The sequence below is a fragment of the Neovison vison genome, chromosome 10 (genome assembly GCF_020171115.1).
Source record: "Neovison vison isolate M4711 chromosome 10, ASM_NN_V1, whole genome shotgun sequence".
NCBI classification, from domain to species: domain Eukaryota; kingdom Metazoa; phylum Chordata; class Mammalia; order Carnivora; family Mustelidae; genus Neogale; species Neogale vison.
This window is the reverse complement of record NC_058100.1, coordinates 50605091-50632791: the sequence shown is the minus strand read 5'-3', so window position 1 is coordinate 50632791 and position 27701 is coordinate 50605091. Positions and strand designations below refer to the sequence as shown.

Here is a 27701-nt window from a genome sequence, read left to right as displayed (position 1 = left end):
GTGCCCCTTGTCCTAGCTCCTCTTCAAGGAGGGACAACATATAAGGAAGGAACGACAATGGGTTAGTAAGAAAAGACATGATTCGTTGCAAGTATAAAATAGCATTAAAAATTTATTGCTGAGGGGCACCTGGGTGGCTCAATGGGTTAAGCCTCTGCGTTCGGCTTGGGTCATAATCCCAGGGTCTTGGGATGGAGCCCCACATCAGGCTCTCTGCTCAGCGGGGAGCCTGCTTCCTCCTCTCTCTCTCCCTGTTTCTCTACTTGTGGTCTGTCAAACAAATAAATTTAAAAAAAACTTATTGCTGAGTATGCTGATAATTTTAAAACACAGTGTTTCATCAAATCTAAGATATGCCATCATTTCATATATTACAGAGAAAGAAAAAGCCGCAAGCCAAACTATCACCTAAGTTTTCTTAACACCTGAAATTTTTATGTTAGACTTACTCAAAGAGCTCTTTTCGAGTTACTTTCTACATAAACGTTTGTCTCTTGTGAACACATAAAAAGAAAAATCTAAGAGGAAAAACATAGAAGAAACAAATACAAATATGAGAGAATCACTTTCATCCTGGAGTTATGATGGTCTGTGTTCACGCGTGCTTTTATTCTCTGTGCCATCAGGAGATTGGGGCTGCAACTTTGCTGAAAATGTGCTCTGTTTTTGGTTCCCAGGTTTTCTTCTAAGCCACATACACCTGTCCTGCTCATGTTAGTGCTGTCTCTGTCAATGTTACCAGAATATGTTAATATCTGGGACTCACATTTCTGCCCCAGGTGGTCCCTAAATGCTTTGAGGAATAGTAGTCAGCCAATCCCAAAGTCAGAATGAACAGCCAAGTTCACTCATCTTGGTTGGGTACGAAGTTGTGACTGCTGTTTACATATGGGCTAGCTGGCAGATTCCAGCTCTTGTAAGATGCCAGTTGATTCCAGGATGTTAAAATGCGGGGGAGAGGGGCGCCTGGGTGGCTCAGTGGGTTAAAGCCTCTGCCTTCGGCTTAGGTCATGATCTTGGGGTCCTGGGATCAAGCCCCACATTGAGCTCTGCTCAGCGGGGAGCCTGCTCCCCCCCATCCGTCTGCCTACTTGTGATCTCTGTCTGTCAAATAAATAAATAAAATCTTTTCCAAAACATGCGGGGGATAGACAGAGTTTTCCAATCAATGACGTGCAACTTGGGTATCATGAGTTTAAAAGTAATTTGCAGAACTAACACAATAATAATTATGTAAAGCGTGCAGATATGAAATCAGACATAGACTCTCTTACGCTTTTTTCTCAGTAGTGTAAATTCCTCCCCTCTGGAGGATAGTTTAATGATGTGCATAAATAGCCTTAATTGGGTTGGTGTCCTTTGCCCTCATAGTCTTATTTTTGGAGCTCTAGTCTAAGAAACTAACAGGAGATGCAGTTAAAGATTTATGAGCCCGATATTCATCCTCTCATCATTTTTTAAAAATGTAAAATTGGAAACCAATGTTCAACATATGGGAATGAAACAAAGCAATGTTTTTAGAGAATATTTAACAAAAAGAGCAAGTGTCCCTAAAGGATACAGAACTGTACATAGAGTATGTTCCCGATTTTGTTTAACTATGTTAGAAGGGTAGAGAAAGATAGCAGGATAGGGAAAGAAACTGGTGCCAACCTGACTTCTCTTCAGCTTCTTCCCAGACAGCATGGGAAGGCCATTCCCCACTTATGGGTCCCAAACCCTTCCCAAGTTTCTCTGATGGCAGCAACAGATTACCTATTGTCACCACTGGATCCTTTGACTTTGTCTTATGCAGTGACTTTCTTATCTATCAATAACTTGTGGTTTCTTCCTCAAGCATGTTGTTTACTTATGAGATAAGTGTCTTAGTGCAGTTGGGTTACCATAACAAATTACCACAGACTGGGTGGCTTCAGCAACAAACATTTATTTCTCACAGTTCTGCAGTCTGGGGAGTCCAAGATCAAGGCTCCAGGAGATTCTGTGTCCGATGAGGACTTGCTTCCTGGCTTGTAGATAGTCATCTTCTCGTTGTTATCTCCAGATGGCAGAGAGCAGATAGCAGGAATAAGCTCTTATGTGTTTTCTTATAAGAGAAAAAGAAGGGCGCCTGGGTGGCTCAGTTGGTTAAGCAACTGCCTTCGGCTCAGGTCATGATCCTGGAGTCCCAGGATTGAGTCCTGCATCAGGCTCCCTGCTCAGCAGGGAGTCTGCTTCTCCTGCTGATCTCTCTCCTTTCATGCTCTCTCTCTCCGTCAAATAAATAAATAAAATCTTTTTAAAAAATTTTAAAAAAGAGAAAAAGAAGGCTCCAGCCTCACGACCAGATAACCTGCTGGGGACCGCAGCTCCTAATACAATCACATTGGGGGTTAGAATGTCAACGTATGAATTTGGGGATGGAGGGAACAGAACATTCAGTCCATGATGACAGGCCTGACGGAGGAGAGGTCTGCTGATTTGCACCAGGGCTGAGGAGTCTCCTGGGAAGTAAGTCAAGTTATACCAGCACCCAGGGACCAGATCTGCATGGCATGCGGGGGCTGGTTGGGGGGGAGGTGGAGAGGCACAGTGTGGGTGGGATGTGCAGGATGCTAAGAAAGCTTCCAGAAGAAAATTATATCAAACCTGTTCCAAGCGGGAGGGGCAACTGAGTGGAAATTCTGAGTATAACTAGGTGGCTCTTTTTCAAATCTGTATTCAGCCCAGATCCCAGAGACCTGTCTTGGCCTCCAAGACCACATTCTATAAGGCACTGGAGCAGAAGCAGTCCCACTCTGGAGCCCACTCACCAGAAATACCCCTACTCCTAGTCATCCCACCACTCACGAAGGAGCGAATGGTAGGGGGGTGACTAAACGCCTAGGAGAGATTAAGACAACCAGCTCACATGAGGTGATGGGGTCCAGGGAACCTCAGCAGGACCTGGAGGTCCTGTGTGAGAAGATGAAGAATAGAGTAGGCAATTTGGACACTTGACACTTACTGATGGGTTTGTGTCCATAAATTGGGGAAGCTTGGAGGAGTTTGGGGACTCCTTGCTGTTCGTTAATTCATTGATTCATTCATTCATTCATCAGCAAATATTTCTGGAGCCCCTGCTCTGTGCTACTCTGCACTGTTATTGGTCTGCCCTGGTTACAGTTAGGGCAAATGGGTACCTGCTGAGCATTTTTGCTGCAACTTTGCTCCAACATTCCACCAGTCAAGAACTTCAATTGCTCTGCTTTATGATTTCTATTCGTATTTCCTGGTACTGTTTGGAATAAATTCTGAGTTACTAGTTTCATCTCATTTTCTCCATTTAACTTTACAGTTTAGTAAAGTGGATAGGTAAGAGGTTTCTTTTTCTGTCATTACCAGATTTCAGGACACTTGTATGATTTCCAAGATGCATGCTTTCCTGTAATAAGTTGGGGAGGGCGACTGACGGCCTTCCCCAGAGGTGAGATTGTCTTCTGAATGCCAACGCCCGCCTTGGCATGACTGGACAGGGGTTTAAGACTGGCTGGCTTGCTGTTTTGAAGATGTAGAGTGAAAGTTGTGTCCAACATGCACCTTAATCTATATTAAAATAATGTCATTTTAAATCCTGGGCACTGGGTTAGATGATGGTAATTTTTTAAGTTAATAATTTATTATGGAAAACACTGATGAATGTGTTATGTTGAAATACTATAGTTGCTAAAGTTGGTAACATGTTATCTGATTTTAAAAGCTTAGATTATTATTGATCTTCCTTTCTTAAAAATTCAATTAACATATAATGTATTATTAGTTTCAGAGTAAGAGTTCAGTGATTCATCACTCTTGTATAATACCCAGTGCTCATTATATCACGTGCCCTCTTTAATGTCCATCACCCAGTTACCCCATCCCTCTACTCCCTGCCCTCCAGCAGCCCTCAGTTTGTTTCCTATGATTGAGTCTCTTATGTTTTGTCTCCCTCTCTGATTTTGTCTTGTTTCATTTTTTCCACTCTTCCCCTATGATCCTCTGTTTTCTTAATTTTCACTTTGAGTGAGATCATGTAATTGTCTTTCTCTGATTAACTTATTTTGCTTAGCATAATACCCTCTAGTTCCATCCATGTCATTGCAAATGGCAAGATTTCTTTTTTTTTTCGGATGGGTGAATATTTTCATCTTCTTTGGACTTTTCAGCACATGTACTCAATGGAATTTAGGCTTTTAGAATCATGTTGCTAGTTGGAGCTGGCAGACCTTCTTGTTTTTGTCTCATACATCTTCCTATCAAATGTCCTTTTTTTCATAGATACTTGAAAAATTCAATAATACATGTTCACATGAAAGAAAAATTGCAATGGTACGGAAATGCATAAGTGAAAACCAAGTTTTGACCCATACTAGATCACCTGTCTCATCTCCAGGAACAACTGAGGCTAATGGCTTTATTGTATGGTCTAACTGAAATTTTTTGCATACATAAAACCTTGCTATTACTGTGTAATAAACCACCCCAAACTTCGTGACATAAAAAGACAGCCGTTTCACTGGGCTCATCAACTGCATAATTCAGATATTCATAAAGGGCACAGCAGGGATGACTCCTTTGCTCCGTGATATCTGGGTCCTTAGCTCAAATGTCTGGATCCTGACTGCTAGGGACCTGGAATCATCTGAAGGCTCATTTACTCCCATGTCTGGTCTCTGGGCAGAGCAGACTTGAAGAAGGACTGCTAAGCAGATCACCTACCCATGGCCTCTCCATGTGGCCTGGCTTCCTCACAGCATTGCAGACTTTATATGGCAACTCTGGGCTCTGGGCTTGAGTCTTTTGGTCAACAAGGAAAAAGCTGCCTCACCTTTCCTACTTAGCCTTGAGAGTCACATAGTGTCATTTTGCTGTCCAGATTCAAGAGGGGGAAACCAGCCCCCATCTCTTGACGGGTGGAATGTCACATCAGGAAATGGGAAACAATGGTGCAGCTGTCTTTGGGAAACACAGTATATTAAGCATATTATCTTTTTCCCTCCAAATGGAAATTCATTTAGAGATTATTCATTGTAGATTATTCCTTATAGATCTCTCAGGCTAACAGCTGCACAGTAATACACTGCTTGAGTAGAAATCACTTACTTATCCAGTCACCTGATGTGGAACTTTTAGTTTCTTTCCAGTTTTTCGATATCACAAAAAACGATGCAATAGATATTTTTGATTGTGTCTTTTTTGCACATATCCCAGAACATTTTTGGGGTATATTTTTAGAAGTGGCATTGCTGGATCAGAGAATGTGAAATTTTAATTTTGGTAGATATGAAGCTTATTTCTTTGCTTTGGGATTAAGCTTGGTTGAGTGTGATTTAAAAAAAAAAAAAATCCTCAAAATAAACACACAAGAAAATTCTTCTTCCTCCATAAAGGAATTTGGAGATAAAGAGCCCAAGGCCAATATGGTGCTTCTGTGGTATCCTTAGGAACCCAGTCTTCTTCCAACTCTCTTCTCTGGATACCCACTTTGATTTGAATCAGAGATAAATATGTCTTTTGTCTTGCTAATTCTAAATGTCTGCTCTCCATCTCATCCAAGTTCTAGGCAGCAAAATGGACTAATGAAGGAAGAAAGGTGACTCATTTCCCTTCTTTTAAGATCACTTCATGGAAATCATGTGCAACATTTCTTATATATCACTCGCCCAAACTTACATATACACAGGTGCATGCTTTGGGGGAGTGTCTCCTTTTATCTGAATGGTGAAGTGCCCAGATACAATCCCAGTTCTTATTACTAGGAAAGAAGGGGAGAATGAAGAGGGGAGAACAGGTGCCTAGCAATTTATATCATTTCTTTATATGTGTCAACTTTGATTCTCACAAAGGCATAGTTATCATCATGCCACTTTTTCAGTGGGGGGAGCTGGGCTCAGAAATGGCAAGAAACTTACACAGGGTCTGAAAGATGGGAACAAGATTTTAGACTTGAAGTCTTTTTTTCTACTGCACAGAACTGGGATAGAACTTTAGGTTACAGACTCAGCATTTCTTCAACTTGCTCTGAAATTTTACTCTTTGGGGCACCACTGCATGGATCAGTCAGTTAAAGGTCCGACTCTTGATTTTGGATCAGGTCCTGATCTAGGGTCATGAGATCGAGCCCTACATTGGACTCCATAGTCAGTGGGGAGTCTGCTTGGGAGTCTCTCTCTCTCCCTCTCTCTCCACCCCTCCCACATATGCACTCTCTCTCTCTCAAAATAAATAAATTTTTTAAAAATAAAATAAAATATTACTACTCTTCTCTGAGATCCCAATAAGGTGATTTGGTCTTGTGTGGTGTTTGCATTGTGTGCAAAAATGAACTTTCTCACAATGATTACTCTTTAACTGGAAAATTCTCTTCACACTGCTACAAAGCAGCAACAGCCTAGAACAGCAGCTTTTGCACCTTGGTTTCAGTGACTTCATAATCTGTACAGCTTTCTTCTGCTGTTGCTTCTTTCCGATCTCCCAGCCTGCTGCTCCTCACACAGTGAATCCTTTCATAAAGAACAGCTGAGTCACGAAAGGGAATGCAGATGGCCACAAGTTTATTTACAGGCCTGGAGTCTGACCCAGGTTTCTCCTAGCAGTCTGCAGTGGCACTCACCTGACAGCCGGCCACCGCAGTCCAAGTGGACCCAGCTTGCTCCTGGGCTCAGACTGACAAACACGGCTGGTAGTAGGAGCGCCGCCTGTGGGAGCCCAGGACGGATGTGCAGTGAGCACTGGGCTTCCATCCCAGACTCCTAGTGGACCAGTGTTTGCTTTCTGTAGCAGGGAATTTGGAAAATCATATTCTTCAAAATAGAGTGTGGAGGAGAAAAAAAGGGGGCATGGGTAGCACAGTTAGAGGATTTCAACTTTGTCATTCCAAATCTCTAATTGGAAGAAACTTATAAAGAAATGAGGTTTGGTGCCAGAGAAGCATAAAGCCCAAGGCTACACACCTGTGGGATATTCTTGACTATAACTAAGGGTTTGGAATTCTGACTTGACCTAAGAAGACTGTAATGACTTTGAGATTCAGGGGGAAGAAGGCTCTGGAGCAGGGCGTTTCATGGGATTTTGTAGGTGAGGCAGAATATTTCTATGTGATTCTAGCTGACTCTCCCAATAACAAAGAGAATCATATACCAAGTTCAATAATAATTTTAAAAATACATGAATTGAATTGGCCTGTAATGGAAGTGTTTTGGAAAGGTGGGATTCTCTGAATCTATAAAAATGTAAAATAAGGATGTATTAGTCCTTTCTAGGAAATAAAATAATGCTTTAGGTTAGAACAGTAAATACAGTGTAAGAGTGAGTTAATAATCAAGAAAATAGAGTTGAAGAATTATCCTGAATCAGTATAGAAAGTCAGAGAGATGGAAAATATGAAAAAGAGGCTTAGACATAAGCAGGAATGGATGAAAAGATTTAATATACGCTTGTCAGAATTCCAGAAGTAGATTTTAAAAAGAATAGGGAAGAGGCAATATTTAGATAGAGAATGGTTAAGAATTTTCCAGAATCTGTAAAAGACACCAATTTTCATATTCAGATTCCAGTGAATCCCAACCAAAATAAATAAAAAGAAATGCACAAATTGATATCTCATAGTTAAACCGTCAAATACATTTTTTAAAAAAATGAAACCTTAAAAACAGCAGAGAGAAAAGATAGAATACTAAAAAAAGAACAGCACACTACAGCTGACTTTTCAAGAGCGAAAATCAAAGCCAGAATAACATCTTTAAGGTGCTAAAATAAAACTGCCATCCTGGATTTCTTTACCGATCAAAGCTTCCTTTCAACAAGAAACATCAATGGAAACATTTTCAGACAAACAAAAATTAAGAGAATTTACTGTCAACATCCATTTGCTAAAGAAGCATCTAAATGAATGTAATTAAAGAAGAAAGAAAATAATACCAGATACAAATAGACACAGAAAGCAATGATGAGCAAGGATAATGTTAAACTTGCAGATGAATTTTAGCAAATTATTAATTTTATAAAGTGTAAACAATAATGCCTAACTTAGAGGATTAAAAATCAAGCTAGGCCTAAAATATGATACAACAATTACATTTAGTTTGGGATGTGGAATGACTGGAGTTAATTCATTCTAAGGTCCTAATATTGGTTTGCAGAGAGTAAAAATGCTTATCACATTTCAAGTTTGATAAGTCGGATACCTATGTTCTAATTTCTAACTACATAACCACTAACTATTGGAAGGGAAAATAATGAAATGAGTGGAAAATAGTTAAATCTAAAGTAAGTTAGGGGTGGGGCGCCTGGGTGGCTCAGTGGGTTAAAGCCTCTGCCTTCAGCTCAGGTCATGATCTCAGAGTCCTGGGATCAAGCCCCGCATCAGGCTCTCTGCTCAGCAGGGAGCCTGCTTCCTCCTCTCTCTCTGCCTACCTCTCTGCCTGCTTGTGATCTTTGTCTGTCAAATAAATAATAAAAAATTTAAAAAAATAAGTCAGGGGAGAAAAATTAGAAATAACAACAAAACAAAACAAAACAAAAGCTACCATAGCTAGTTACAGAACACATATTCTTTCTCAGACACACATGGAATATTAATAAAGATTAAATGTGTTTATGCTGAAAAGAAAGTTTCAAAAAATTTAAAACAATTGGTATCATGGAAACCACATTCTCAGATTATAGTACAACTAGACAGATATCAACAACAAAAAGATAACTCAAAACTTGCCATATATTTTGGAAAATAAAAATTAAATTTATAGATAACTCATGGGCTCAAGGAAGAAAGAATAATGGAATTTAGAAAACATTGAGGGTTGAACACTACCAAATAAGCTAATTAGTGAATTTAGGATAGTAGAGAAAAACAAAACAAATCAGAATAAAGACAATGAGAGATGAAGGAAGAACGTAATACATGTAAAGACAGAAATTAATCAAACTGAAACTGAAGATACAATAAAAAGGATAAACAAATCCAATGTATGATTTTCCAAAGATATTAATAGAATCAACAAAACCTGGTAGGACTGATCATACAAAAAGTATAAGAAATGAAAAAAATATATAAAAATAGCGATACAGCTAATATTAGCAACAGTAAAGAGAATTAAGAACTAAAAGCAACTTTGCACTAATAAATTTGAGGAATTAGGGAAGATATTAAAATTCTTGGGAAAAAAATAACAATATGACTCATGAAGAAAGAGAACTTGATAAAGATATTAATTCTCTTCAAACTGATCTATAGATTTCATCCAGTTCTAATCAAAGTCCTAAGAAGATTTTTCATGAACTTTAACAAGCTGATTGTAAGATTTATTTGAAAGAACAAAAGACCAAGAATATCTAAGTCATTCCTAAAGCAAAAGATAAATGGTGGAGGTAGGTATTTTTAATCAAAAGACCCCATAAAAATAGTGGGAAAATATTTTACAACTGTCAGAGGAATAGTATTGAGAATAAATAAAGAATACCTATCAGTTAATAAGAAAAATCAAAGAACCCAATAGAAAAATGAGCAAAAAACATGAACAAATACCCACAAAAAAGAAAGCATGAATGACCACAAATATATGAAGCATTGTACTACCTGATCCATAATAAAGGAAATGCAGTTAAATGCCACAGTAAAATATCATTTCTTGCCAGTCAGGTTGGCCAAAATTTTAAGGCCTGACAATATCAAGTATTGCTGAGAATGTATGACAAGAACTCACATGTCCTGCTGATGATCAGTGCAACTACTTTGAAGACAACTTGGTGTGCTTGCTGAAGTTGACCATTCTCAGATCTCTGGCCCAGGAATTCCACTCCCAACTACACTATTGTTTCTATCCTTCAGAGGATACATACAACCAAGGCCATAGCAACATTGTTCTAATATTAAAAACCTGGAAACACCCTAAATGTGCATTGATGTTCAAATAGATCACTAAATTACAGCATTGATAATGAATTAACTACAGATATAAACATCAACATGTCTGAATTTTAAAGTCAATGTGAAGACCACAGAAAACACATATTGCATGAGTCTATATAAAGTTCAAAACAGTCCAAACTATTCTTTGTTTAGTATTACATACATTTGTAGTGAAGCTATAAAGAAAAGTAAAATAATTAATAACCAAAAATTCAGACTGGAGATAGCGGAATAACTAGGGAAGGAACATCAAGGATTTCAAGATTTTGATAATGATTTGCCTCTTTCACAGGTGTGGTGTACATGGGTACATTTCCTATTCTTTGAAACATATGTTGTATTCACCCTTGTATGATATCACTTAGAGCAAAAAAATACAATTTATAATTTTTTACTTTTATATAATGCTGCCCAATACATATTTTTATCTGAATTTATCTTCATAGTACCTCTATTAAGAAAAGGAAGTTATATTGTACAAAAAATAAATTCGGATTTTAAGTTTATTTGCTTGAAACCAATAGGTTGGCTGGGGGCAGATGTCAAGCCTCTTGTTCTATGGAGATATTTCTGTGACTTGCCATGGTCCCATGCCATCAATTCATTTGTTCATTGATTTGCTGGTCTATTCATTCACTCACTTAATATGTATAGCCCCCCCTTCTTGACTCAAACACTGTATATTATTGAAATTCACAGTACTATTTATCAAGGGGATAAAGCTCAAGAATGTAAAAAGCTTAAATAATTAATATTTTGATTATTTGTGAGGCAGTGTCTTCCGGCTACGTATTCACCCTATTTCCAATAGTTTTCTCTTTCAGCCCACTCAGTATTTTCTTTCTTCAGGATCTCAGACACCTGCTGTGTGTCCAACCCCAACCTTCACTTCGTCACAGCAGGTATTTCCCACTTGAAAAAGAACTGCAATCTCTTCCACTCAACACCCTTGCCCAAGTTTAAAGAAAACCAGTGTGCTGAGGTTCAAAGGCAGATACACAGCATGTCAGCTCACAGGTCCTCACCTCCAGGCAGGCAAGCCTTTGTTCACAAGGTGGAGAATTCACTGAGCCTGCAGGAATGTCATCACATTTATTTTTGTCTCCAGAAAGATAACTTGGCAGAAAATATCTGCCCTTATGGGACTTCAGGTCTAGGTCTTTGTATTACATCCTCATAGACTTTTCTCTTCACTTGTCTCATTGGTCCTGATTTTGGGGTCTCTTTATTGAACCTGGAAACCCAATCACTATACTTAGAATCACCTTATCATCAGATGAACTTTTCCAGCTTCTAGTAGCTTCTAAACATTATCAACTTGAACTTTACACATTTTCTTCCTCATATAGGTTTTCTTTTATTATCCCAGAGGGATCACAGAAGTCTCTCATGGGCCTGGCATGGTTTTAGGCATTGGAATGTCCTACTTAGGATAAGGCTGAAAATAGTACTAAAACATTCAAAATAAAAGAACAGATTTGCTTAACGAGATCTCTGAGAGATAAATAGTTTTTTTAAAATCAGTATACTGATTTAAATCAGTATGTTGAAATACTGAAAACATATCTATCAGAGTTGAGATTGAAGATTAAGGATGAGGAAAAAGGAGTAAGAACTTAGGAGTAAAGAAAAAATAACCAGGGCTATACTTTTCAAAGAAAAATGTAAGAATCTTGAAGAAATTAGAAGATGATCAATCAGAATACCCCATAAATGTATAATTACGAGAATGTAAATGAAGACAGCACACTTAAAGGTACTAATGTAATTGGAATTATTTAAGGTAAATTGGAATAGTAAATGAAAAAATTGGAAGCAAAACCAAAAGATTCTTAGTTGTTTCTTAGTCTTTACAACAAAACAGATGAGGAAGTGAAGGTTTAGCCATGTCAGATAACTTAGCCAGGATTAAAGAGCTGTAGGAGTCCAGAACATACCTTAGTTACACAGGCTACTTGCTTGATACAAGGGAATCCTTCAGCACAAAATGTAGACATACTTGACTTTATTTTCTATATTTTTAAGGTCTTACCTCATATCAAATTCTTGATTTTATGCTAGGTATTTTATTACTCCAGTCCTTTTGACCTTATCACAAGGAGATCTCTGCACCCATTGCTTTTGAAAACTTTAATTTGCAGGTTACTTAGGCCAGAATCCTGGGTCCATCACTTGCTAAGTCTATGACTGATTTCTCATCCATAAGATGGAAAGAACACCTACTTTCTAAGGTATCGTGAGGATTAAATGAGAAAAAATATATATATGTGATTCATTTTAGCAAATCTTGAGTGCTTAAAGTCTTCTGTTAGGTCTTCATATAGACAGTAGTCCTGGCGAAAATTTTTGTTCCTTTCAGGCTATAATCCTCTACCTCTAATCCTCTACCAGAGGAACTTGGGGCAGTGAGTTCGAATCTCATTCTGGTAATGCCTGATTCCCTCTATAAAAGTCTCCTGTGTGGGAATGAAAATGAGAATTTCACCAGTGACGTGTTACGAGATGATTTATAGAGGCAATTGAAAAATTTGTCAGGAGGCTTTGGAAAAATGAACTTTGAACATTGGTTATCATCAACTTCCTTCCCATAGTGCCTCCAGAAGAACATGGCGGCAACTAAAACCTAAAGCATGCCTGAGACATGGTCTGATCCGAGGCTGGAGAAGGAAGGGCAGCTTGGTCCTGGGGAAGCCCTTGCACCCTCTTTTAGGTCTGAAAGGGAGGTTACAGTCTTTTCCCTGCATCGGCTGGAACTAGACTCTATAAGTTTGGGTGCCAAGTCCTTTTGCTGGATTTCTAATTTGGCTCAAAGGACACACCCTAATGGACGCCGGGAAGATGACTCACCTTTGCCATATTCACCATCGACCACAGTTTCATCTGCCTGAACTCTGCCCTCGCCAAATGTCTCCCAGGTTCTGCCTCAGAGCAGCTGTTCACATTCCCCACTTCCTACCAGACGGGTTATTGGGCTCCCCCAGAGCCTCCCAAGAGCTCAATACCAACAGCATCTGACTGCTGCCTGTTTCTGGGGCCCACTTGAAAGTCAAACGTTCTGGATATAGATTATAAAACAGGAAGTGCCCCCAAAGACATTTCCCAATACTGCCTGATTATGCATTTCAATTTTACAAGTAATAAACTATCCACGTTTTAAATATATAGTGATTAAAAAGGAGAGTGGGGACAGCGATCTTGTGCTCAGTTATTCATGTAGGAACACATGACTCGGTACTGATGCCAGGTGCTGTCCTGGGCTTCCGGTTACCATGATGAGCAAAGACAAACACACATATTCTTGCCCTGCACAGCCGAGAAACCAGAAAGGGAGAAACACATTACTCAGCACCGTAGAAATAAACACAGAATTGCAACTCCGATAAGTACTCGGCATCAGAGATACATGGTATGAAAAGAACGTAGACTCAGGGGACTGGACCCATGTGGGGAGATGAGGGAGGTTGTAGCACCTTGCAATCTAAGATCCAGGGTCCCTGCCCTAGCTTCCAGATTCACCAGGTGAAATTTGGGGTGACTTTTTAAAAAGCTCGTGTCTCAGTCATCCTTTCCCTCAACCCCACTTCTCCATTCACAGAAAGAGCAAACAAGATCCTTATGGTGACCTGTTAGACCAGAGATAACCAAGAAAACACAAAGTTTTGGGAAACATGAGAGAAATCGATCAGTTATTGTTAAGTGCCCTTTGCTCTTCGAGACATTATTCAAAATTATGAGCTGAGTTAGGTACATTCATTCCCAAGGTGTGAAGACAAGGGGGCCCGTGACCCACGGGGGCTCTAAAATAATGTTAAGTGTCCTGTGGCTGCAGCAATCTTAGTAATGATGTAAAGCTCGTTGATATAGCTAGCACTTTGGAGACAAGATTACAATTTACTCCTCACCTTCTTTTTTTTTTTTTTTTCAAGATTTTATTTGTTTGAGAGAGAGACGTAATGAGAGAGAGAGTGAGCACGATCAGGGGGAGTGGGAGAGAGAGAAGCAGACTCCCCACTGAGCAGGGAGCCCGATGCAGGGCTCGATCCCAGGACCCCGAGATCATCACCTGAGCTGGAGGCAGAAGCTTAATGACTGAGCCACCCAGGCGCCCTACTCCTCACCTTCTTTAACATATTTCCTTCTGTCTTCAACTTCACTCCAGAAATATGATTTTAAAACCAGACTCTTAGAATAGGGCTTCACAAGTATCCGAGGCCCGTCAGCTTTCAGGCTTGGCTCTCACTCTTCCCGCCCTCTGAGACCTGGGACCTGATGCCTCCCCTTCATGGGCTCAGTGTCCTCATCTTTATAGCGGGGCTAAGAAGACCATCATGTCATCAGATTGTGGTGAGGATTCAGTGAGATGTTACTACGCAAGGGTCCCCGCTCGGGGCTCCGCGGCTTGCTCTTGCTGTCCCTCTCTGCCAAACTGTGGTGGGAAATCAAGGCAGTAGGGAAACATCCATGCACTGTGCACTTGTGCATGTTTGCCTCGTCAGGAGCTTGTTGCAAAGCCGCACAGACCCTGGAAATGTTAGGAGCACAGAACGTTCCTTCCCTCCAACAGCAGTTTTCCATAATAAAGATGGGGAAAAAATACCATCCTCCTGCTTAGCCTCCTGTTTGCCTCTGACAGCATGAATAAGAGTCAAAGAACTCAAAACTCCTACAAAATATTTCTGAGAACTCTTGAATTGCATGGGTGTGAGTATAAAATATGAGCCTGGGTCTTACACCTGCTAAACAGTGGTCCCTCACCCCACGCCCCCTAAAAGAAACCGCAAACGGAGTGATGTGGGAAGGCCAGACTTAACACTATTCAAAGTAGGTAAATTCAAGGCAAACATTTCCTCTCCCAGCCCTGAGCGGGCCGGAGTGTTATTCCTGGACCCAAGACGGCAGGTATCGGGTAACCGGGATGGACCGGACAGAGTTTTTTCGTCAACTAGAGCCAAGTTCTTATTCTAGGTGACTCTGTGGGAAAACAGTCTTGAATTCAATTTGCAGGCTGGATACTTTGTTCATGTTTCTAGTCCAGTGTTTTCAATGGGGAAGCAAGTATGATAGCTGGAAGAAGTCTGATGAATTTGGGGGCGGAAATCAAAGTGCTTTATACGGGTTTAGTGTTAATGCTGTTATGTTTGCCGCTTGTTTTGCTTAAGGGGTAGACTCTTAATAAGTATGGGCACCGTGTTTTTATTTTCTTGTCCATTTCCACAAGCATTTATTTACCCATGTCATCCGACAAGCACAGGCTAACCGCTTACTATGTACTGGGCACTGTTTTGGAGTGGGAAATTTGGACACATGGACTGAGAAGTATAAAGGAAGTTTTGATGAAAACGGGTTAGAATGTTAGAAACTACACTTTTCCCAGAAAACCCCTTGTGTATGGTGGCAGAACCTGCACCCATAAATGGAATGAAGTGGACCAGCACTTCTTATGTAATTGGAGCGCGCTCTTTGAAGAATTCAAATAGATTCTACAGCATCCTTCTGTAGATGCTAAAGGTATTACCTGTCACAATGTGGCAAAATATCTTATGCAGAGAATTGTTCACCCATTTTATTTTTTTCAAGTGGGCCCAGATGCTGGGGACCCAGAAAAGTGGGACAAACGTCTTCACTGTTCCTCCCATTCCCATGACAAAACGGTCATCTCTAACCATTTGCAGCCACTTAACCCCTTGGATCTGTAAGGTGTAGACCAAGAAAATTACACGTGGCTGTGCCAACACGTCATGCTGTGTTTGCATGCTTCTCTGCCTCCACACATATTATTCCTTCTTCTGGAATGTTCAGTCTACCTTCCACATCTCTATAAATATCTGATTATTCTTCAAATTTCCATTAAGCCTTCTCATCCTTTGACCTTCCCCTTCTTGTCAACCACTCCCTCCTCTCTGGCACTTGGCTACCTTATTATGTAGCCGTTTTGGGGAACATTATACCAAATTACAATTATTTATATATCTGTATTTTCTTTAAAACTATGAGGAACTAAGAGTACCTTGACATCAGTGACAAAGTGTTGTTTTCCAGAAGGTGCCATGATGCCTGGCGCAGACGAGATGCATGGGAGATACACAGGTGTCTATCAAATGAGAGAGGCATGCAAGGGTTTTCACGGTTCTTCTTAGGTTAGAAATTTGTTAAGAAAGGAACCATTCCATAGATAATTGTTGGGCACATACTATGTCCGAGGCAGTCTTTTAAGTACTAGAGGTAGAGCAGTGAACAGAGCAAACATCCTGGCTGTCAGGGAGCTTACCGTGTACTCCTTAGGCTGGATGGTCACAGGCTCAGCTAAATATCCTATTCCTAGGGAAGAGGAGGAAGGCCAATACTGAGACAATTAGTAGTCATTGCCACACTATTCTTTCATGTTCTCTGTATTTCAATGGGTGGGTGTATTTTTATTCTTAAAGAAAAAATGGTGGATTGTGATAGTTCTGCTTTGTTCGCCTTAAATGCATATGTTGAACTTTGTTGGATGCATCTCAGGAACCTATTCAACAGGCTGTCTGGTTTATTTAAGGGTGCGTGTGTGTGTGTGTGTGTGTGCGTGCGTGCTTGTGGGTGTTGGGGACAGTGCGGGAAAGGCCAGCCTTGAAAGAAAGTGTTCTTGAAAGCTCCTTCACATGCCTCTGGCTGCTCACAATAAGTCACTGAGCTAGGTATGTGCAACAGGTGTCATTATTGCATTTTACAGATGGAAAAGCACGGTACGGAGAGCTCAAGTAAATTCATTCAGATTATAGAGCTAGTTGGCAGAAGAGCCATGTCTCCTGACTTCATATTTTTACTTGATTAAGAATGTGGTTAGTCACTCAGGAAACAACATGCGTTGGCGAGAATGCAAAGATAGAGGAACCCTCTTACACTGTTGGTGAGAATGCAGGCTGGTGCAGTAACTCTGGAAAACAGTATGGAGGTTCCTCAAAAAGTTGGAAATAGATCAATGGCACAACTGGATATTTACCCCAAAAATACAAATGTAGTGACCCAAAGGGGCACTTGCACCCCAGTGTTTAAAGCAGCAATGTCTACAATAGCCAAACTATGGAAAGGGTCCAGATGTCCACGACAGATGAATGGATAAAGAAGATGTGGTGTATGTACACAGTGGAAGATCACTCAGCCGTCAAAAGAAATGAACTCTTGCCATTTGCGATGACATGGATAGAACTAGAGGGTATGATACTAAGCGAAATAAGTCAATCAGAGAAAGACAACCATCATATGCTCTCACTGATAAATGGAATTTAAGAAACAAAACATTGGATCATAGGGGAAGAGAGGACAAAAAAATAAAAGAAGATGGAAGCAGAGAGGGAAACAAACCATAAGAGACTCTTAATCATAGGAACAAACCGAGGGTTGCTGGAGGGGAGGGGAGGGAGGGGTGAGGTAACTGGGTGATGGACATTAAGGAGGGCACCTGATGTAATGAACACTGGGTATTATATGCAACTAGTGAATCACTGATCTCCGCCTCTGAAACTAATAATATGTTACATGTTAATTGAATTTAAATAAAAGCTATATATTTTAAAAACTGGAAAAAGAATGTGGTTCATCAAATAATAGTGTCAAGTAACTCAGAATCAACAGTGATTCAAGTATTTCGTCATAATTTTAAGTACAGGAACAAATGAACCAAACTAAACCTTCCTGCGTAGAACACGGACACTTCTCTCCGCTTTCTCCTGGTTCTCCGCTCCAACCACCACTTCGCCTTCCCATTTCGAGCCCAGTCCGGCCAGCTTTCCTTTCCACACTCAGAGTGGCTCCAAGGGCGAGGTCCTCCGTAGCGCTTCATTTAGCAAGCCCCGTCCTCGGGCTGTGACTCTCTCTGTGGTCACCCTGGCCTCTGTTCATCATGACCTCATGGTTCATGGGCTCGGTGTTTCGCCAGGGCATCGCCCTGCCAGGCCCGAAGGCTGACTGTTTACACTGCTGGCATCTGCCGGGCTCAGCTCTTCTGCCGAGACCCGCCCCTTCCTGTGTCCGCTCCCCCGTCCCCACATTCTTGCGTCCCATCGGCTCCTGTCACCTGAAATCAGTACATGGATCCCGAAGAGTGAAGTGTCGCTCTTGGCTGCCTTGGAACAAAAGCTGAGAATTTCAAAAGTGGAGAAAAATACCTATCCGAGACGGAGTATAAGTGGAGAGAGAATAAGCTTTGGGAGAGAGCTTCTAGGCCTCACATTCTGTCTCTGTAAAATGAGGATAATAATACCTTCTTTGAGAATTAACGGAAGGATTAGAGTCGTATAGGTAAAATGCCCAGCTTAGTGCCTGGGACATAGGGCAGTCTGCAGGTGGTAGAAAAGAAAAGAAAAGGCATTTTCTTCATTTTCCATAATATTTTGAGTGGAGGCAGCAATCCCATGGGAAATGAAAATATGGGTTCACACAAAAATTCATCTATGAATGTTCATGACAGCAATAATTATAATAAAAAGTAGAAACAACCCAAATGTCCATTAAATAATGGATGGATAAACACACTGTGGCGTATCCATACCACGGAGTATTACCTGGACATAAAGATAAAGGAGTCACTGACACATGCTGTATGTGAACCCTACAAACATGCTGAATGGAAATGGTCAGACACCAAAGGCCACAATGGTATGACTTCATTTATAGGCAATGTTCAAAAAAGGCAAATCCCTAGAGACACAAAATAGACCTGAGATTATGAGGGGCCGGAGAAGGTGAAACCACTGATTTGTATGCTTTAACCGGGTGAATGTCAGATAGGTGAATTCTATCTTAGAAAACCTATTATGTTTAAAAGTGAGCAGTAAGTGTGCCTCTGGTGCAATGCAAAAAGAGGTCCTGTGTGGTGTTTGTGAGACGTGCCCCCTTATGCTCACTCGGTGGTGGCCGTAGCCTTCTTTTTCTGATTCTATTACGATTTGACTGTGAGAATTATTTAGACCTTGCCCAGCCCGTTGCATGTTTGTCTTTTCTTTTTCATTAAAAATGCTTTCAGTGTTTGTGAAAGCAGGGGAGCGGCATTGGTACCCTCCCGGCCATATCTGAAATATTTAATTACTGAGCTATGTGTCCCGAATGTGCACAGGTGGATGGACTGTGGCGGTTAAGAGCCGACCTAATGTGGCCTTTGTGCCAAGTCCCTGGTTTCCAGAGGTCCCTTGTATGGTGGAAATTGATCATGGCATTTCAGCCCGAGAGTTCTTACAGAATATCAACAGACATTTATCTCTAAAACCTGGATATCTAGCTCCTCTTGAAACTATAGAAAATCTAGCCTTTCTGGACACACATTCTAACATGGCAACAATCTAGTGGAGCCTGCAGGTGTTTCTTCTCTCACAGTGTTAGCTCATACGTACACGGTCCCTCTCACTCCTTGACGTTATCTGTGCTCGGCCTTTGTGGGCATTTGGGTTGGATTGGAAAAAGTTTTCTTGAATTCTTCATTCATTCATTTATTCACCAGGCCCAGATTAGTGCCTGTTTTACACAGTCAACTCTCTTAGGTGCGGGGATGCTCCTATCCTCGCGGAAGAGACTCTGGTCAATGGAGAGAGACAGAGGATGAGTTAATTACAATGCTGAGACGATGGGCAGAGAATTCCTGTGTAATTACAGGTTTCAGGCATCGCCTCCAACCCAAGGTGTTTGGGTGCTGGAGAGCTTTAGGGCTCCTGGAGAGTGTGTCCCTAGGTCCTGTGTGTCTTCTTTTTAGTATCAGGACTCTAGTTGCTGACATGGCAGGAATATATTCCACAAGTAATTCCATTTCTTTAGGATACACCCACATAAGAAAAAACTCAACAGATCTGGAAAATCCAGCAAGGAAGAGAAAAAAGGAAATGAGGAGTGGGAGAAAAAGAGCAGGGAGAAGAATAGACAAAGGGCAAAGGGGAAGAAACACAGGAAAAAGAGTATTTACACAGATGAGAAACATATTTATCTTGTCTCAGACACCGCCGCTGATATTTGCATAGAATTCCAAGAGTTTTGACTCCAAGGAAAATGATGCTGTAGCAAACCTCAACAAAGCTTGGTGACAGATGTTAGCTGTACTGTGGCGAGCACAGCGTAACATGTAGTTGTTGAATCACTGTGTCGTACACCTGAAACCAAGGTAACATTGTGCACCAACTGTACTTCAATTAAGAAGAAAGCTCAAAGGGAACTAATGGATCTTCCCACTTTCTTGCTTTGTTTCCTGCTGGGACAAGTCCCTCCTTTCATTCTGAGGTGATCACTCTGGTCCTGTTGATTAATGTCCTTGACAAGACAGAGAATTCCTTCCAATCCTCCAGGTGTACTTGAAGTCTCTGTGGGTGAGTGTGGTAGGGGAGTTTTCACTAGGGTCGTGTGGGGGGCATCCCAGCTCTGAAAGGAAAAGTCCAGGCTCTAAGATCCGCTATTTGCATGACTTGAACAAGTCATTGCCTTCCATCTTCAGCTTTCTCTTCTATACGATGGAGAGAGAAAAATAATGCTACCTGAGCTAATTATAGGGCTCAACATGGGAGAGTGCATGACACACAGGTGAGGGGTTCTTGACATTGAGAGAGGCAAACTGTATCTCAGAACCAAATTGTCAAGGAATGGCTCATTTGTAAAGTTTAATTAAGCTCTTCAATTTAATACTATGTATTGGGCCTTGAATTAAATTTTAACTGGTCAGTTGGCCAATTTTACCATTTCTCTTTCCTACCCATTAGGAATGAAATTGATTCATTGCTTGATTGCATTTCCAGAAACAGATTTTTTTTTTTAACATCACTCCTAGCCAGTCTTCAGATGTGTAAGGCCTATGATTGTTTCTGGGATTAAAATGGAACGTATCGAGGAGGGACGTTGAGGGAGTAGAAACATTTATTTTGTTGGTCTGAAGGGTTTCGTGAGAAGTGAGCTTTCCTGATTTCTTAGTTCATTAGGGAGAATTGTTGCTGATACCCTTGGTGAGACCTAGAAAAGGCTTTTGCTGGGAGAAATCCGCAGCTCCCCAATCCATGTCCATATCCTGAACTGTACCCAGATCTAGTTTTCACCCAGCAGACGATTCTAGATCTTTAAACAACTCTACACAGTAACCAAGAAGCAAGAATCCATCCGCATATTTTGCCAAGTGGCCAAGCCTAGCTCTTTCTCTTGGCAGAATAGTTGCTGGTGAGGCTTTGCCTGAGAGCAGAGACCAAAGTGGTAGGACTTGATGACATGAGCTTTCTAGAAAATTACTTTCACTCGTTGCTTCAAAAAGGGGAACCTTATTTTTGGGTGGGAGCTCTTTATGTTCTATCCCCATGAGTCTCTCCTTGCTGGATGAACACAAGAGGCAGCTAAGAGGGTAGTTCGGGCTTTGAAGTTCCATGTTGGAAAATTCACTTTTGCCAACTTACCAGTCATGGCGTGAATCATTGAGGCAATGACTCATCTTGTTATTCATTCCATCATCTGTGAGCCTCTGGGGCCTTTGTATTGTAGGTTCTGGGGCAGCAAAGAGCAGACCCTGCTCAGCGTTGCCTTTGTTCTGGCCCACTGAGTGCAGTCCTCTGGTTCTGTCTCCTCAAAAGTCAGGCTTTCTGGGGTGGCCAGGGAGCTGAGAACAATTTTGGAGGGTCAGTGCAGAGGGACGTTATCAGGAGCACCGTGCCCTCAGCATCTAGGTTCGGGGCTGAGAGAGCCCGCCCGCATCGTTAGCATGGATCCAGGGCCCCTATGCTCCCCAATGCTGCACTTAGACCTCACAAGCTCAGAAGAACTCACGGTGAAAATAAATGAGTCTGTTCTAATTACTTCAAGTTGGCTGTTAGTGTAAGAGCCAAGACTGAGGAATGAAAACTGACCTTCTGGAAGGAGGAGAAATGTCAGTGTGTGCAGACATTGCCAGAAAAATCGCAGTGTTGTTTTTCTGGCACCACCAAGTAGTAAAATTGTATCATCCTGCAGACGTGTTTATTTACTGGTCTGCTCCATGAGCTCTCACTTTTCCTTGTGACAGTAACAATGCCCTTGCTGGCCCCGGGGAACTTCCTTCACCAAGGAGATGCCCTGCACCAGGCTGTTGATGGCATTTACAGTCTGGGTTTACCTAAGTCCTAATTTGGTTTTGAACCTGAGACTCACGGGCCTTTGCTGATGGGCACAGCTAGAGAAGAGGAGACGGAAACTAGAAGCAGAATCCAAGATAAAATGGATGAGCAGGCCAGCGTCATGGTGAGTAATGGTCCAGACTTCCCTCTGAGACCAAGCGGTTGTTCCACTTGTGTCTACCAGCTTTTCCATTGCAAACACTCGCTCCAAAGACAACCAGCGAGGACCAATGCACAGAGAGAGGACTGACCACGAGCACGGCGGGCATATCGGGGCCATGGCTCTGGCAAAGGTGGAGGGCAACCACTTAGTGGCCTGGTGCTTGTTAGAGGTAAAGGGAAGCCACTGTTGCATCATGGCCTGCAGAGAAGTTTCCATCATGTGAGGACTGGCTGGGCTCAAGAGCTGAGCTCACCTCGCTGTCTTACCCCAAGCCAGAAAGCCCCAGGGAAGAGAGGTGGGGGCTGCTGATTTAAGTGTGCCTCCCCTCAGCAGGGAGCACCGTGGCAAAATCCAAAGGCTTCGCTTCCAGGGAGAGTGTTCTTCCCACCAGGGCCTGCTTGTGCTTCCACAAGCCCTGGTTTTCCAGTTTGACGAGCGACTGTCAGTCACGTGCACGTCGCGCTCTGGAAGTCTCTTCACATCACTGGGTTTCTTCAAGGACTCCCTGAGTGATGTCTGGTACCTTGCAGGGTGTCCTTCCCGGTCTGATGGGGGATGCTAGCCGACCCGAGGCTCTTATTCTATGGGACTGGAAGGAGCTCTCAGTTGGGAGAGATGCCTCGACTTCCCCAAAGAGGGTCACACATTCTGTCTTCTCAGCCTCTCAGCTTGATGGAAAAGTCCTTCTTGGCTTCACGGTTGCCTGCACTTAGCTCCTTGTAACTCCCAGAAGGACAGCACCACCCTGTTTGGTGCTATGCTCCAGGGCTCTGAAAATGAAGCTGTTCACAAAACCTCCTGTTTCCTCCCAAGACCTCACATCTGGGCCTTTGCTATCTCTCTCTCCAATTCTCCAAGTAGACCAGCGCCTGCCTGCTTTTGTGATTATGTATTCAAAGAGAAACACTTCTTCTTAAAATTTTTTTTTTTTTTTGGTCAGAGGGATGTAAAAAACAGTAGTAAGAAGAGTCTGCCTGGATTTCTGTTTATTTGCCTGGGCTGGGGGAGTGGAGGGGCAGGGCAGTTGGTCTGGAGGCGGGAACGCTAGTCTTCCTCAGTGGGCGGGTGGGGTCAGCGGTGTTCTCCCCCGTGGGGCAGTGCCGGAGATCGGCCCCACACATCAAACCTCGGTGTCCCTGGACTTCCGACCACAGCCTGAGGATTTGTGCATTTCCCGGGAAGCCTAAGAACAAAGAACATCTTAAGAATTTGGGGAAGTACCTGAATAGGAAACTGTTTTCACTCCAGGAGAGGATTTTAAAACAGTGCTTCTCTTCTTAATGAGACATCTCTGTCTTTGCATACACCCAAGCAGCTCTGGTCTAAGGATGTTTGTGAATCGTGGATTCTTAGGCAGACTTTGGAGTTGTTTAGTCTGGACAGGTGGAAAATAAATTTCATACAGTGAGACTGACTTTGTTAAAATGATGAGGAAGGGCTTCGACGCAGTGGTGCCTTTCCTTCATTGTGTAAGTCCTGCGTAATGAACAACCAGAAACAAAGGAAAGAAGTAGATGCTGTAGGAATTCTTCTACACTCTTTATAACAATTGGGGAACAATGTAGATTTCCCATAATTTTTAGCTAATGCTGCAGTCAAGATAGTTTTAATTTTGTTTTGTTTTAATTTACTCTTGCTCATAATATGTTGAGCAGTGTCTCGTGGGCATTTGGGCTGATTCTTAGTTTCAGGAACTGCTCTCTAAGTGCTTCCTACAGTGAGATGAGTGGTTTGACTTTCCAAGTGCCCTTCATGGCTACTTCGCTGGGCATGGGTGGCGGGGGGCCATGTGTCACAGTGGATGCGACTGCCACTAACATTCTTCACTTCTTAGTAGAATCACAAGCTAGATGAAGCCCGTGGCCCTTTCCCACATCGCTTTCTGGCCCACTTTCCTGCCTCCTTATGTTACCCCATTTTTGTCCCTAAGTGCTCACCTGCTGTCCCTCAACACCAGCCACACACAGTACTGCTTTCTCTCTCCAGGTAGTGGGATTTCCGGGTGGGCCCGTGGGTCTCCTCCCTCCTAGACCTTGTTCTGAAGGGAGGGACTGATTCTAATCTGATTTCCAGAAGAGACTTGAAAGTAGGTCGAGGGGTGCCTAGGTGGCTCCGTGGGTTAAGCCTCCAACTCCTGGTCTCAGCTGAGATCATGGTCTTGGGTTGGTGTCGAGCCCCACAGTGGGCTCCGTGCTCAGCGTGGAGTCTGCTTGAGATTCTCTCTCCCTCTGTCCCTCTTACTCATGCTCTCTCTCTCTCTCTTTCTAAGATAAATAAATAAATCTTATATATTAAAAAAAAAAAAGAAGGTAGATTAAATTGGCAATTGGTATCAGCTCCTAATCTTCTATTTTTTGGAATAATATTTTCAGTAAGGCTAGTTTTAGTTCAACTATTCTTTTTATAAAGCAATCTTCAATTAGTCCTATAGCTCTATCCCCCATTTTTCTATACCCAATGACTTCAATTATGTAGGTTTGAGTTACTGGTGTTTTATAGAGATTTATCCCCTCTGTAACATGGGGCTCCACTCTGCTTTGCTTAACAATTTATTTTTTTTCTCTTGAACATTTCTGAATATTCTCTCCCTTAAAGATTTTGTTACTTTTGGTGGAACAGTGACTTCCAAAAGCTCAAATAGAAAGAACAAAAGCCATCACAGATTGGATTTAACAAAATCCTATTTACTGAAATTGCCTGTATATGGAAGAAGCAAACACTGCTTGCACTTCTTCATTGGCTCTTATCAAGGCCACGTTCCCAGGGAACCACTACGGCTGAGAATGGCCCTGGCTTTTCCTTTCAGGAGGGACTGCTAAATTGCCCATAAATTCTAAGCATTTTTATTCCCTTTCAAGAGTCTCAGACACCTCTGTCTTTCCATGACTCTTCTGTTTACTCTCCCTGCTTTCTTTCCTTCTTCCCTTCCTTTCTTCCTTCCTGTTTTAATTTTATTCAATGTGGTTTTTAAAAATCAGGAATAGATGTTGAATTTTATTAAAGACCTTTTTAGCATTTACGGAAGTAATTATATGCTTTTCCTTCGGTTAATATAGTGAATTATATTAATGGATTTCCTTTTATAATGAACGATCCTAGGCTATGCTGTATAATATTTTCTTAATTAGGATGTTAGATTCTGTTTGCTAATATTTTATTACGATTTTTGCAGCATATTCTTTAAGAGATATTGGTCTGTAGTTGTGTGTGTTTCTTCATCAGGTTTAGATATTAATATTGTTCTTGCATTATTAAAAGAACTTGGAATTTTCATTTGTTTCTCCTACACCCTGGAGAACAAGCTACATAGCACTGGAATTATCTAGTCTATTAAGAAAGCTGTTAGAATTCCCCCGTGAAACCATCTGGGCCTATTGATTTTTTCCTCTTTCTTCATTTCTTCCTTGGTAATTGTTTTGTTCAAGTTTTATATCTCTCGTGAAGTCAGTTTTGCTAACATGCATCTTCCTAGGAAATCCTCCATTTTTTTTTCTTTTTAAAGATTTTATTTATTTATTCAACAGAGAGAGAGAGATCACAAGTAGGCAGAGAGGCAGGCAGAGAGAGAGGAGGAAGCAGGCTCCCTGCTGAGCGGAGACCCCCCCCCCCATTCGGGCCTCGATCCTAGGACCTTGGGACCATGACCTGAGCCCAAGGCAGAGGCTTTAACCCACTGATCCACCCAGGCACCTGAAAATCCTCCATTATATCGAGTTTTCAGATCTATTTTTCATTGAGTTGTGCAAAGTAATTCAATAATTTCTTCCATGTCAGTCATATTCCCTTCATCCTTGGCAATTCTTATTTTATACATCGTGTTGTCTTGATAGTTGAATAAAGGGTTGCTTTGTTGATTTTCCTCAAAAAGAGCAAAATTTTAGAGATTTTGGTGGGAAGATAAGTGAAATAGGTGAAGGGGATTGAAAGTTCACATATCACAGGGAGCACCGAGCAGAGTATTGTTGAAACACAATATTATATGCCTGAAACCAAGACAACATTGTATGTTAATTATACCGGTTTACGAAAATAAATTTTTTTTTTTAAAGCAGAATTTTAATTTATTAGTTCTATCCTTTTTCTGTTTTATGCTTCTGGCCTATCTTCCTTTATTATTAATTTCTTTATGCTTGTTTGTTTTGTTGTTTTTTTTCTAGCTTCCTTGCAGGAAGTCAACCCACTTACTTGTATGAACTGATGGATGTAAAACTGAATCTTTCTGTGAACATTGCTTTAACAGTGTCTAAAAATTCTGACACGTAGTGTTTTCACGGTTCATTATTTAGAATTTCTGAAACTGATTGGTACTTCTTTCACTCGATAGTTGTTGAATAGAGAATTCTTAGCGGAATTTTTTTGTTTTTTAATTTTATTACCAATTTCTGGCTTTATGGCTTTATTATCGCAGAACGTTGTTTATATTCTTTCAGTTTTGTGGAGGCTTTCCGTGTAGTATAATTGTTGGTCACTTGTTGAGAACGTTCCACCTGCACAGGAGAGGAGAGCATCTTCTCTCTCATTGTGTTCTATAGATCGTCTGTTTATTTACTTCCTACTGTTTGCACCATCTTCTCTGAAAGTGGTATGGTCTGCAGCTCTTCATCTTGGGGTTATAAGTTCGGGCCCCATGCTGGGTGGTAGAGACTACTTAAAAAAATAATATCCTAAAAGAAAAAAAAAAAGTTGTATGCTAGCATTCTTGTTATTGGTGTTTCTGTTTCTCCTTGCAATTTCTATCCTTTCCATTATATCAAGCATGGACAAACTACACCCTCTAGATCCATTGCTTATTCCTGTAAATGAAGCTTTATTGGCCTACGGCAATGTGTATTTATTTACATATTGTTTGTGGCTGCTTTCCTGCTGCAAAGGCAGATTGAAGTGGTTGTAATAGAGAGTATATGGCCTGTGAGCTTGAAGTATTTACTGTCTTGCTCTTAAAGAAAATTTGTCAGCCCCTGTACTCTGTGAAGTTTACATGGATGTTCATATTTATTGTATCTTTTTTTTTTAAGATTTTTTTATTCATTTGACAGAGATCACAAGTAGGCAGAGAGGCAGGCCGAGAGAGAGGAAAGGAAGCAGGCTCCTTGCTGAGCAGAGAGCGCCATGCGGGGCTCCATCCCAGGACCCTGGGATTATGACCTGAGCGGGAAGGCAGAGGCTTTAATCCACTGAGCCACCCAAGTGCCCCCATATTTATTGTATCTTTGATGTCAATTGTATCCTTTAGCATTATAAAGTAGCTTTCTTGGTCATGGCCAGAATTCCACCTAATCTGATGTCAGGATTTTAACTCTCGCTTTCTTTCTCCTTTCCAGTCGACTTATATAGCTTCCTTTTTACATATTCTGAATAACTTTCAGTCGTGTATTTTATATACAGCATGGGTTTGTTTTGCAATAAAACTTGAAAGTATTTTTGTTCTAATAAGTGAGTTAAGCTTTTATGCGTAGATCAATTTGTTAAACATTTAAGGTACAAACAAGTTTTGTAAACATTATTTGAAGACTTTTGAAGGTACTCTAGTTTGCGTAAGTAATGGTAA

At 41.3% G+C, this 27701-nt stretch overlaps 1 protein-coding gene across 1 annotated transcript in view; it reads left to right on the top strand.

Annotated features, from left to right (window-relative positions):
* COLGALT2 (collagen beta(1-O)galactosyltransferase 2) overlaps positions 1-27701 on the top strand; it is a 102625-nt gene that overhangs the window by 30636 nt on the left and 44288 nt on the right. The window lies entirely within an intron of this gene.